We start from the raw sequence: 12,198 nt of genomic DNA on the forward strand, positions 1-12,198 counted from the left end.
TTACAGAACTGACACAAAGGCCACAGTGTGTTCAAGGAAAGCTTGACATTGAACTATCAGCACTAAAACTTAATTTAAACCAGTTACTATGTTTTAAGAACGCTAAAAATTCTTATAGGTTCCAGATGGAATACGAGTATATCAACCACAAATGAAATAAAGAAAATTGTTACCATACTTCAACATCCAGTAATCAGGGATAATGAAAAATATATACAAATGATTGAAGGAAAGAATGCTTAATACAAGAATATTATACAAAGCTGGTGTAACGTGTTGAATCACATTCAACAAAAAATGGATAATGTTTAATATATCAACAAGAAAATATTTGAATATAGAACTTTGTATCAATTAGAGCTGCTATTCAAATATAATGGCATAATAAAGGAACATAAATATATAGTATTCAAAAGATAAAATAAACCTTAATATAAAAATAACCAAAATTAATTAAAATTAAAATAACAAAATAAAAGATTGTTAGCGTCATTTATTAATAATAACACAATCAGGTTTATTATGCCTTTAAGAAACACATTTTTAAAAAAAGCATGTGAAAGATGTAAAATAAAAGATGAAAAAGATAAATCAGATAAATATAAACCAGAATTTTCCAACATAGTAAGTGTTAAATTTCACCAAATCTCTTTAAGTGAAAAAATAATTGTAAGGTAAATGAGGTCATTATATAAAAGGATTAAGAAGATATAACCACGATGACCCCATATACACCTTAAGTTATTGCTTCTTGCCATGGCAGGGCGGCTGGGCTGCAGCCTTCCGCGGGTTCCGGTGAAGCGGGCGGGCGGCAAGCTGGGGCTAACAAGAGACAGAGGCTCTGGTTCTGGCTCGTTTCTCTCTTTTCCTTCAGCCTGAGCCGGGGTGGAGGAGGAGGCCTGGGTGGCTGGAAGGGGGTTGGCTGCCCGACAATGGGAATCCTCTTCACCAGGATGCAGAGACTGTTCAATCACCAGGAGAGCACCAAGTTTCCACTGTTGGGCTAGATTAATGTAGGGAAGACTACCATCCTTTACCGATTTTTGTAATCGTTGTTGTGGACAGTAGAGACAGAGGAAGGATCTCTGTAACTAGAGAAGAACTTTATAAGATGTTAGCACCTGAGGACCTAAGAAAAGCTGGATTGCTGATTTTTGCTAATAAACAAGACATTAAAGAAGGTATGACTGTAGCAGAAGTCTCCCAGTTTTTGAAACTAACTTCTATTAAAAATCGGCAGTGGCATATCCAGGCATCTAACAGGTGAGGGATTGTGACAAGGACTTGAATGGATGATGTCACGATTTAAGATTAGATGATCTCTACTAACCTCCTCTCATAGACTTTATGTAAATGAAGTGCTGGACTTTTCCTGAAAGCTGCAAAAATTAATGGTTTAGAAATATTTATAATAAACTGACAAACTTTTTCTATAAGAAGAAAAATTAAGACCACTCATTTTGAAAACAAAGATGAAGACACCTTCCAATTTGCTTTCTCCAAGCCAAGGTCTTAAAGCTGTGCCTGAAGTTTTCTCATAAGAACCCTCTCAGGACATTGTGTAGCCTGTGGTAAGTATAAAGCGAGAGAAAGACATTGTTAACTTTAAGGCTTTATTATCAGTATAAACCTCCCTAGTTGAATGTTGTTCTCTTCTTGTTCTATGAAGTCAAAATACAAATCAGCACAGTTATTCAGTTGCCAATATTTTTATGTGGAGTGTTACTTATGGAAAGTATTTTGCATAAGGTTGTGTATGCATTGTGTATATACCTCAAGTTCAAGTTAATGGCTTTGATTTATGTTCTTAAGAAAAGCGAGTTGCACAAAAATTAATTTATCCTTAGTTGTAATCATATGCGATTAGTACTGGCATTGGTGTTATGTGCCATTTTGTACTTTTCCCCTTAGGTTCTCTGTATTGTGCAAAGAAACCCCCAGATCATTTAGCTACTCTTAAAAAAAAAAAAAGAAAGAAAAAGCTTGACGTTGTGTACGTATTTTTTGTTGATTGAATCATACATAAACATGTGCTGCAGCTGAATGGAATTTATATCAAAATCTTGGCTTATACTTGTATTACTAATGGGCAGAGTTACACAGCAGATAATAATCAGTTTATTCCCTGTATAGGTCCATATGCCATTTATATTACTAAATAAATTGTTGATCCATTAATCAGACAGCCATTATTTGTGATTACAATTATCAAGTAATTTGTTTTCCACATTAATTGAATAGTGTTTTGTGAAACATGTCTATCCAGAGAAATAACAGAATTTATTTTTGGTATTAACTTATATGTCGAACGTTTATAAGTTCTATATGTCATGAATTTGAGATGAAAAGTGAAGCATATTTTCCATGCAACAATGATAATTTCTTATTGCTGATTTTAGGGATTGTTATAGTGTGAGTTTTTTTTTTTTAATTTCTGTTAGTTGTCTTGCATCGACCACCACATGAATATACTGTTTGACAATTAGAAGACAAATGTTTTTTGAATGCTTTTAAGAAGTTGGTGTAAGAATTGATTGACATGATGTATCATTTTTACTAGAAGTAACTTGACCAGTCACACCTATTATGTTTACTTAGGGTTTTTTTTTTCTTCAGTATTTGAAAGTTGAAGAGATTTTTGTCATACTATAAATTTATCATAAATGTATTAAAACATATTCTGAGTATTCTTATTTGCATATCTTTTATCCCCTGAAGATCTGAAGGCTAATTTAAACTGGCATGTGTTAGAATGTTCAAGAAGAAAAATGCTTTTAATACCAGCATTTTGGGTTTCTTGGAGGTTTTAGTGAGCAATATTTGTACATACTATAAGCATTGACAAAATTTGGAAGTCATTTCAATAAAATATAACATCTAAATTCCAAAAAAAAAAAAAAAAGATATTGCTCCTTATTAGGTAATGCACAACCCACATTCACTACTAGCAAAATAGATGTGGTAGATTTTTTTTTTTTTCAACATGAAGTGTGACCATGAATGGAAATATGGCCTTTGGTTAATAATAATTATCAATATTAGTTCACTGATTGTAAAAAATGTATCACAGTAATGCAAGATAATAATAGGGTAAGTGGAGTGGAGAGTGTATGGGAACTCTCTGTATCTTCTTTTTTTTTAATTTTTTTTATTTTAGCATTTCTTCCCCCTATTATTTATTTTTATTCCATATGTTCTACTCCTTTGTTGACAAGGTATTTAAAAGGAGCATCAGACCCAAGGTTTTCACAATCACACAGTCACATTGTGGCAGCTGTATCATTATTCAATCATCCTCAAGAAACATGGCTACTGGAACACAACTCTACATTTTCAGGCAGTTCCCTCCAGCCTCTCCATTACATCTTGAATAACAAGATGATATCTACTTGATGCATAAGAATAACCTCCAGGATAACCTCTTGACTCTGTTTGGAATCTCTCAGCCATTGACACTTTGTCTCATTTCACTCTTTCCCCTTTTGGTCGAGAAGGTTTTCTCAATCCCTTGATGCTAAGTCTCAGCTCATTTTAGGGTTTTTCTCAGTCCCTTGATGCTGAGTCTCCATTCATTCCAAGATCTCTGTCCCACATTGCCAGGAAGGTCCACACCCCTGGGAGTCATGTCCCATGTAGAGAGGGGTAAGGTGGTGAGACTGCTCGTTGTGTTGGCTGGAGAGAGAGGCCACACCTGAGCAACAAAAGAGACTCTCTTGGGGGTGACTCTTAGGCCTAAATTTTAAGTAGACTTGACCTATCTTTTGTGGGGTTAAGTTTCATGTGAACAAACCCCAAGACTGGGGGCTCTGCCTATAGCTTTGGTTGTCCACATTGCTTGTGAGAATATCAAGAATTCAACTTGGGGAAGTTGAATTTCTCCTGATTCTCACCACTCCCCGAAGGGGGCTTTGCAGATACTTTTCCACTCACTGGTAGATTTTTTAATGCCTGATCATTTATTTCTGAGCATTTATTTTCAAACACACTTTATATTTTGGAAAAATTTTGAATTTACAGAAGTGTTGCAACATGTAGAGAGAGTTTCCACATAACTTGTACCTGATTGCCATTTCCCCCATTGTTAATTAATATCTTGCATTACTGTGGTAAATTTGTCAAAATTAAAAGAGGTCAACATTGGCATATTACCATTAACTATATTCCTGACTCTGTTCAGATTTCATCAGCTTCTCCAATGATGCCAATTTTTCTGTTCCTGGGTCTACTCATGGGTACCACGTCGCATTTTGTTATCAAATTTCTTTAGTCATCAATAGTTGTGAAAGGTTTTCAGTCTTTTCTTATTTTTCATGCCCTTGATGGTTTTAAAAAGAACTGGCCAGTTAATTTTTACAATGTGCCCCAATCTGAGTTTGTCTTCTGTCTTTTCTCATGTTTATAGTCGGGGTATGAGTTTATAGAAATAATACCATAGAGGTGAAGCGTCCATTACATCCTATCAGGGGCACATGATGTCGTTGCTTATCACTGGCAATGTTAATCTTTAATCACTTGGTTAAGGTGGAATTTGCCAGGTTTCTTCATTGTAGAATTACTATTTTACCCTTTCCATACTCTATTTGTTGGAAGTAAGTCGCTAAATAATTAAAATTGGAGTGGAGAGGCTAAGCTCCACCACTTGGAGGGAGGAGTGTCATATGTGCTTTCACTCTTTTCCTATTGCCCTGTGATTAAATCTTTCAGCTATTTTTTTCTACCTAATTTTAAAATACACCCCAAATCCTTTTTGTTCTCATCTCCATAGCTAAAAGCCTATTGCAAGCCAACTATTGGTACAGTAGTTTCATAATCAATCTTTGTGCATCTACTTTGATTCTATTACATTGCATTCCCCAGAAAGTGGCTGGATGAATATTTAAAATGTGTAAATGCAGGTAAAGTCATATAATATTTTGCCTTTGCACCTAGAATAAGTTAAACCTCCTACTGGCCTGCATTGCACGCCATGATCTGGACCAGGACCTGTCCCTCCTACCTCACCTCTGCATTCCCTGCTTTGCTCAGTACACTCCAATCACACTGGCTTTCTTTCAACTCCTAGAATATTTCCAGGTTTTCTCTTCTTCAAGCCATGCTGCTTTATCTGAAATACACACCCTGATACTATTCCCAGGGATTGTTCTGTCTCAGCTGTTAATTTTCAGCTTAAATTTCACCTTCTCAGTATAAAGCCCTCAAACCTTTATTTTCTTTCGCATTATCCTTATTTCCATCAGGACACTCTTCACAGTTTATAAGTAATTACTCCTTTCTTTACTCGTCCATTGTCAGCCTTTCTTAATAAACTCTAGGCTATGTGAGAGCATATATGTATACATATGTATATTTATCTTGTTTCCCTAATACAGGGCATAGCCACAATAAGTATTCAGAAAGTACTTGTTCAGTAGAAAGATTTGCTTAAATTTAGTAAAAAAAAAAAACTATTCCAGAATAATAAAAAATAGTAAGTTTTTTTTCATTTTGACCATTACAACTCTCAGAACAAATCTTTTAATATAAATATAACGTTAGTATTGGATTAAGATATACATTCATTTTTCTAAAATAAAATGTGCTTATTCTCTTATAACTTTTGAGTCCAGTACCTGATTTAAATATTAAAGTATAGGGATTCATGTAAGATCTCCAAGATCCTTTGTGAATGCAAGTGGGGAAAATATAGGTAGGAAGACATAGAGAAACAGTAGGAGGGACAAGGAAAGAACAGGAGGGCAGGGAAGTGGGAGGAAGAAAGCAGAAAGGAAGACATACAGAAGTAAAGGATGATAGTTAATTTTAGAATGTTAAAATACAAACAATTAAAATTAGGAAAATAAAAACCCGTTTTGTATAAATACAGCTTCTCTAGTGTTAAATTATTTGTTCATCATTTTCCCATAATAAGCAAAAGAAAATTTGGTCACGGTCTATTTCAAAATATTATAGGTTTTTAAATACAGATTTTAAACAATACAGATTTTAATAAGAATGGTTCTATTTTAGGAAAAGGTGGGGCAGAAACAAAGACTTGCTAATGTTACCTTAGTGTTAAGGTTCCTTGGCCATCTACCAACTTTTTAAAAAGTACTTCACAGGAGAAGTTACTCATATGCATATAATTCCAACGTTCGTATAGAATATCTGAAAATAGCACCTAACTGGTGAAAATGCACATTTTTACATCAATGGATATAGGCTCAAAGTCATTATAAGAGTTTTGGCAATGCATTCATTTGGAATCGAGACAAATTCGGATTTTCAAACATAGGTTTTCTCTTGGACATTCTCCTCAGTTCCTCATCATTCTTTTTTCCTATTTTGTCTTGTATATAGAGAAAATCCTATTTTTTTTGCATATGTGTAAGAAACCATGTCTATGATTTTCTGAAGACAACCATGAGATATTTTTTTTTTAAGAATGGCATTTGTTTTCCTCAGAGGAAAAAAAAAATTGATCTGAAACAATCTAAGGGTCTTTTGCAAATGTTGGCCTGGGTAAATTTTTTTAAATGATCATTCATTTCCTTTGATTTACTGAGGTATACAATTAATAATGTGTTCAAGCACTATTTTATTTCCCCACCAATAATTCAAGAATTCACCTAAAAAAGTCTTTTAAATAAAGTGCCAATTAACAGTAATACTTCACTTATCCAATATTATATAAAAAAAAAAAAAAACCGGACCCTAGTAAAGATAAGTTGTCAGACAACTGAAGTTCCACCTTTTCAACACCAAAACATTGATGAGGATATACCTGTTTCTAAAGTGCAGGGAATAGTTTTCTGCCATTTCAAAGCATACAGACAATATGTTTTTTGTTGTGATTTCATTTGATGAAGAGGAGGCCCTTTAAACTGACACCAGTAATTACACTTGGCTATTACATAGTAATATACCAGGTTCCAATGTAGTTGTGTAGTCTTCCCCATACCTATGTTGTCATTCTAGATTTTTAGGCTATTGACTTTCAAGTATTGCTTTTGTACTAATTTTAAATTTTATGTCTTTTTATTTAAGTTCCATGAGAAATTTATGATTTTTTTATTAATCATTGTAAGTTTCGTAAACCAATTTAAAATTAAGGCAACAAGGAAAAGATTATACAAATTCAGATAGCTGAGTTTCTTAAATTCTAAATATTAAGTACTAACAAATACCATTTGATCAGCTGTATAAAACTGAATGTTCTCAAAATATCAAGTAGAAAGTTATTACAATATAGTAATGATCTACATTACTGTACGTTTTCCTGATTTCATAAAAGTATAAATACACAAATGTTTTTACAATTAACGTGAAAATCTTAACCACCTAAAATGGATATCTTAGCTTATCCATAGGCATATTTAAATAAAATATCTAAATAATTATTGTAAAAGTCTGTTTGTACAATATATTTTATAAACCAACTTAAAGTTAAAGCAAGGAAGGAAAAAACTTGCAGATACAGGTATCAGAGTTTCTTGAATTCTAAATATTAAGCACTGCTTTAATACTGTTTGATTATCTATCAAAAGTGTATATGGTTTCCCAGTGCCTGCCCAGGCAGAAAAGAAAAAACAAAAAGTGTGTATTTCTCAAAACATCAAGTAGAAAGTTCTTACAAATATCAACTTTGCTATAGCAGTGTTACTATGTTACTAAACATTTTCAAATATTTGATTTCAGCAATTTAATTAATCTAATGGCCCTAATACTGCCTATAGGTTGTTTGTTTTTAACTTTTTTTGGTCATAAAATATAGCAAATATATACAAAATAAAGAAAGAAAAAAAGCAATCATTTTCAAAGCACTCTTCAACAAGCAGCTACAGAGGTCCTATAGTTTGTCGTGGGCTACCATTCTCTCATCTCAGATTTTTCCTTCTAGCTGCTCCAAAACACTGGAGGCTTTACCAGAGTTATAGGGATGTGCCATAAAAACAATACAATTTCAATGTTTTTTTTTACTTTCTGTTTCTGAGAAAGTTTCTTACTTTTCATCATGAAGAAGCTCAGGTGGAAGACCAGGCACCTTGCAGCCAAGAATGCATGAATTTACAGTAAAAAAGTTAAAACTACACCAGTGTTTCTCTAAATGTGCTTGGTAGACCACTAGTATTAGAAGTAACTAATGTGTTCTTTGGAAGTATTGCTACTTCTGCCTGTCTCCCATAGACTTTTATTCCATAATCTAGATTATGACACAAGAATTTACATATTTAACAAATAACCCAATGTGATAAATTGCTACATAATATAATGTGTTTTGATTTACTCCCATAAACATTTTTTTAAATTTGGAAAAACTTTCATCACACAAAATTAGAGTGAATGTATAACAAGATATTTGGAATAACTATTTTATAGGTTCTATCTAATTTATTATTGTATTCACACACACTTGAAATGCAATACTTCTTACCTGTTGAAATGCTGAGTTTCTATGGGCAGATTTTTTAAAAGTCAGGAGGGAAAGAAAAATAGAATAAATTCTCAGTTAATTTCAAAAGAATCGTGAATTTCTTGTGATCATAGTTGACAAATTTAACATTTGTAGTTATTTTCAGTCATGTTGCAGTTAGAAAAGCAAAAAGCACATTAGGCATCTCAACAGAAGGGATTTAATACAAGGGAATATATTATGTTAATTTTTGAAATGTGGTTCAGACTTCTATGCCTGGGGTGCTGTATGGCTGATGATGATACCTAGAAAGGGGTGTTTGTTGATGACACTTGGTGTGGGACTGCTATGAAAGGCGGGAGTCTATGGCCAACTGCAACTGCTGGGTGACATGAAATAGCGGAAGCAGACTGTTAATGGGGAAAATTCTCCCAGTTGGTGCTATGCTGACAGGAAAGTCCTTCCAACAGCCTTCCAGTCCTTCTCTATTTTAACTTTCACAGACATTAACAGGAAGCCAGCTGGCAAGTGTCTGGGAAGTATAGTTTGCAGAGTCTCAGCCACAACGCCACAGACCAGAAAAGAGAAGAATGTATTTGAAACTGAGAGAAAATGAGTGGTAACTGATACAGGTTGTCTCCATAAAAGTTCAAAAGGATGCTATAGCACATTTACATTACATCCATATGAGGTGCCTGAGATGAAAGAGAGATCACTTTTTACAGATTTCAGATGCCAGATGCACATATGGAGGAATTCATATGTTCTGTAAAGGTCCAAGAATATATCAGTTTTGTTATAATATTGGTCACATTTTTCCCGGCTCATTACCTTATTGGGATCTCCCACTAAAATATGAGTTGTTGATAGGAGCTTTATAATTTTGGTGCCTAACGTATCTGGGACATGGTAAGTCAGTAAGTGTTCAGTAGATGAGGGATGAAATGAGTGCATGGATTGACCCCAATAGTCATCTGGGATTTGGAGATAATATCTTTTCTAAAGGACTGAAATTTCCTCCTACTTCATTCCCAACTTCTGCTCTTGTCTGAGGTGAGAAGTTCTGCCCATTATATATTAGAATTCAAGAGAATCTTAAGCAATATTTAACCAAAATAGGAATACAAAAGATAAAATAATCCAAAAAATGTTTTTTTCTGTTCCTTATTCCTGATTCAAAAGACTGAAAATCTAATAACTTATTTTAAATTTAGTAACAGAATTCCTCTACCTACGTGTGTTCAACTATATGTGAAACTTCATGAATATTTATTGTGAAGGACACTGAGTGCTTAGTACCTTTGTCCCCAATAGTCAACAATATTATGTTTTTCTTTCATTAGATTTCACCCCTTAAATCATTCGGTAAAGGAAATTTCATACCTACTTCTTCTTTCCACTTTCAGCGATCTTTACTGCCATTGTATTTTATTATTTTCCTCCTGGGATGAGACATTACTATAAGCATAAAATCATTAAGCCTGCATTTGAAACCAGGTTACTTGTTCTGAACATTAGAGGCACATGTTCTAATGAGGCACCATGGAAACTCAACTGGGAATTTTGTTCACATTGTTTCACACTAAAATTGACACATATGGAGAAAACAATTATTTAAAAAAGGCTATTTTATTCTTCTTTGCTTCTCCTGCCCTTGTGTTTTGCCTTTCTGATAACGTGGCAAGCAGCAATCATGGTTCTATGATTTGTAAATATCTTTTATGTAAGACTGACTCTTACCTTTGTTTATATAGGATATTTGAGGTAGCCCTACAACTGTGCCAGTTGCTATGCCTGCATTATTATTCTAAAACTCTAGAATTTAGTGGCCTACAGCATGTTCACGGATTCTATGGGTCAGAAAATTCAGATAGGCCATGGTAGGGACAGCTTATCTCTGATCCAAATGTCTGGAGCCTCATTTGGGATTCACAAACTGCTGGAGGCTGGAACAGCTGAGGCCCTAGGGTAGCTCTTTCTCTATGTAGACTCTCCAAGTAATCTCGCAGAGTGGCAGCTTTAGGGCAGCCTTACCACCCATATGTCAGCTCATGTCTTCTGAAATGGAATATCAGGTAGAAGCTATTACCTAGTCTTGTATGCCCTGCAGGGTAACTTCCTCCACATTCTATTGATTGCTGTATACTTGAATTAACAAGGCAAGGAAGCATAGATTCCACTTCTTAATGGAGAAGTGTCAACATCAATATTTAAGGACAGCATGTGGGAAGGGACATACATTGATGTGGCCACCTTTGGAAAATACAATCTGCCTCTGAGTCTTATATTATTCTATGTTTATATGAACCAGATACTATGCTAGGCCTTAAGATATTTATTACAATAATCAATTCTATATGGAAGCCAGTACTAACACCTTTTTTCAGGATGAGGAAACTATGAAAGACATTAGGACATTTTTTGGTGATCAATTGATTTGTAATTTATTTATTGAAGTCTTTAGGTCATTAAGACTATTTTAAAAACCCACTATATGCCATGTGTTGCATAAGGAATAGGACAAGGCAGACATTCACTCTACTGGGAATTCAAAATATAGTGAGAAAGAGAAACTTTTCTCACTGGACTGTGAGTTTCTGCCTAGACTGATTTTATTAAATGGAATGCATCTATCATTTAAGATATAGAGAAGGCATTTTGGAAAAACTGGCTGGATTTAAAGGGTTATATAGAAGTTAGCCAGTCAGAGCAAGGGAGAGAGATGAATATAAGAAAGAACGGGAAAAAGTATAGATTGGAATAAGCCAAAAGGCATGGCCTAATGCAATAGAAAGTGTGTGGGGTTTCAGTGTTCCCAAGGAGGCAAGAGTGGTAGAAGGGGGCAGGAGAAGAAGACAGTGTTCAGATCATCAATGGCAGGCACATGAAGGAGAGGGGCTTTATCTTGTAGGCTGTGAGGAGTGAAATAGAGGATTTGAGCAGGAGTGTAGTTAGATCATATTCGTTGTTCGGACATATGTCCCTGTGGTTTCTACATGAATGATGAGATTAAAGGAAAAAAGAAATGAGGCAAGGAGATCAGTGAAGAGGCCAGAGGAACATGTGGGATCACGTGTGTGCTTCTGAAGTATGCATGTGTGTGTTTGTGAATGATTGTGTGAGTATGTGAGACAGACAGAAGAGAGAGACAAATGGGGGATAAAAATGATGGTTGCATAGAACATAAAGCAAACCTTAATGATTCAGTGGAGGGGGGACTTCGAAATAAACTCGTAGCTGTTCTGGGGTAAGGACAGTACTGTCAAAACTAGGAGAGTTGTGGGTTTACTCTGATAGAGCTGCTTCTGGCCTTAATCTCAGAGCGTGCTATCTGGATAGGATGAGAATCTTCTAAATGATCTGTTGATGATTCTTTTGTGGCAAACAGTTCAGTCCTCATATATCTTCTTCTCCTCACATTTTACTATAAGCAGCAAAGAGAAACCGGGCTGTACATTCCAACCATAGCTTGGAAACTTCATCAGTTAAATATCCAAGGTCATCACTTACATGTTCTGCCTTCGATCCACTATCAGAACGCAATTGCCCCAAGTTCTCTGTATAAGGATTACCTTTCTTTTTGTTTCCAATAACCCATTCATCATGGCTTTTTAAGGCCTTACCGTCTACACCTACACATCCATATTTCTACCAATATTCTGTTCCTGAAAAATGATATGTTCTCTAAGATGATAGAAAGTTTCCCTATAGCAATAATTATTAAGTGCTCACCAGAAATGCCATTATTAGCCATATCTCTACTGACAGTCTCTTCAAAGCAACCTAAGCTTTTTCTATCCAGTGCCTCA

At 34.7% G+C, this 12,198-nt stretch overlaps 1 long non-coding RNA gene across 2 annotated transcripts; it reads right to left on the reverse strand.

Annotated features, from left to right (window-relative positions):
• Window positions 1-564: 564 nt before the first annotated feature.
• LOC143661525 (uncharacterized) lies at window positions 565-9,920 on the reverse strand. 2 transcript variants are annotated; one of them, XR_013164654.1, is made up of 5 exons: window positions 9,773-9,920; window positions 8,411-8,429; window positions 1,483-1,566; window positions 1,331-1,379; window positions 565-1,091 (listed from the first exon to the last, which is right to left on the reverse strand). It is a non-coding gene; the product is annotated as an uncharacterized LOC143661525 (long non-coding RNA). The 2 variants fall into 2 exon arrangements; XR_013164655.1 differs by lacking the exon at window positions 1,331-1,379 and having other exon boundaries at window positions 565-1,102.
• Between the last annotated feature and the right edge of the window lie 2,278 nt (window positions 9,921-12,198).

Source organism: Tamandua tetradactyla, chromosome 17 (genome assembly GCF_023851605.1).
Source record: "Tamandua tetradactyla isolate mTamTet1 chromosome 17, mTamTet1.pri, whole genome shotgun sequence".
Classification (NCBI taxonomy): Eukaryota; Metazoa; Chordata; class Mammalia; order Pilosa; family Myrmecophagidae; genus Tamandua; species Tamandua tetradactyla.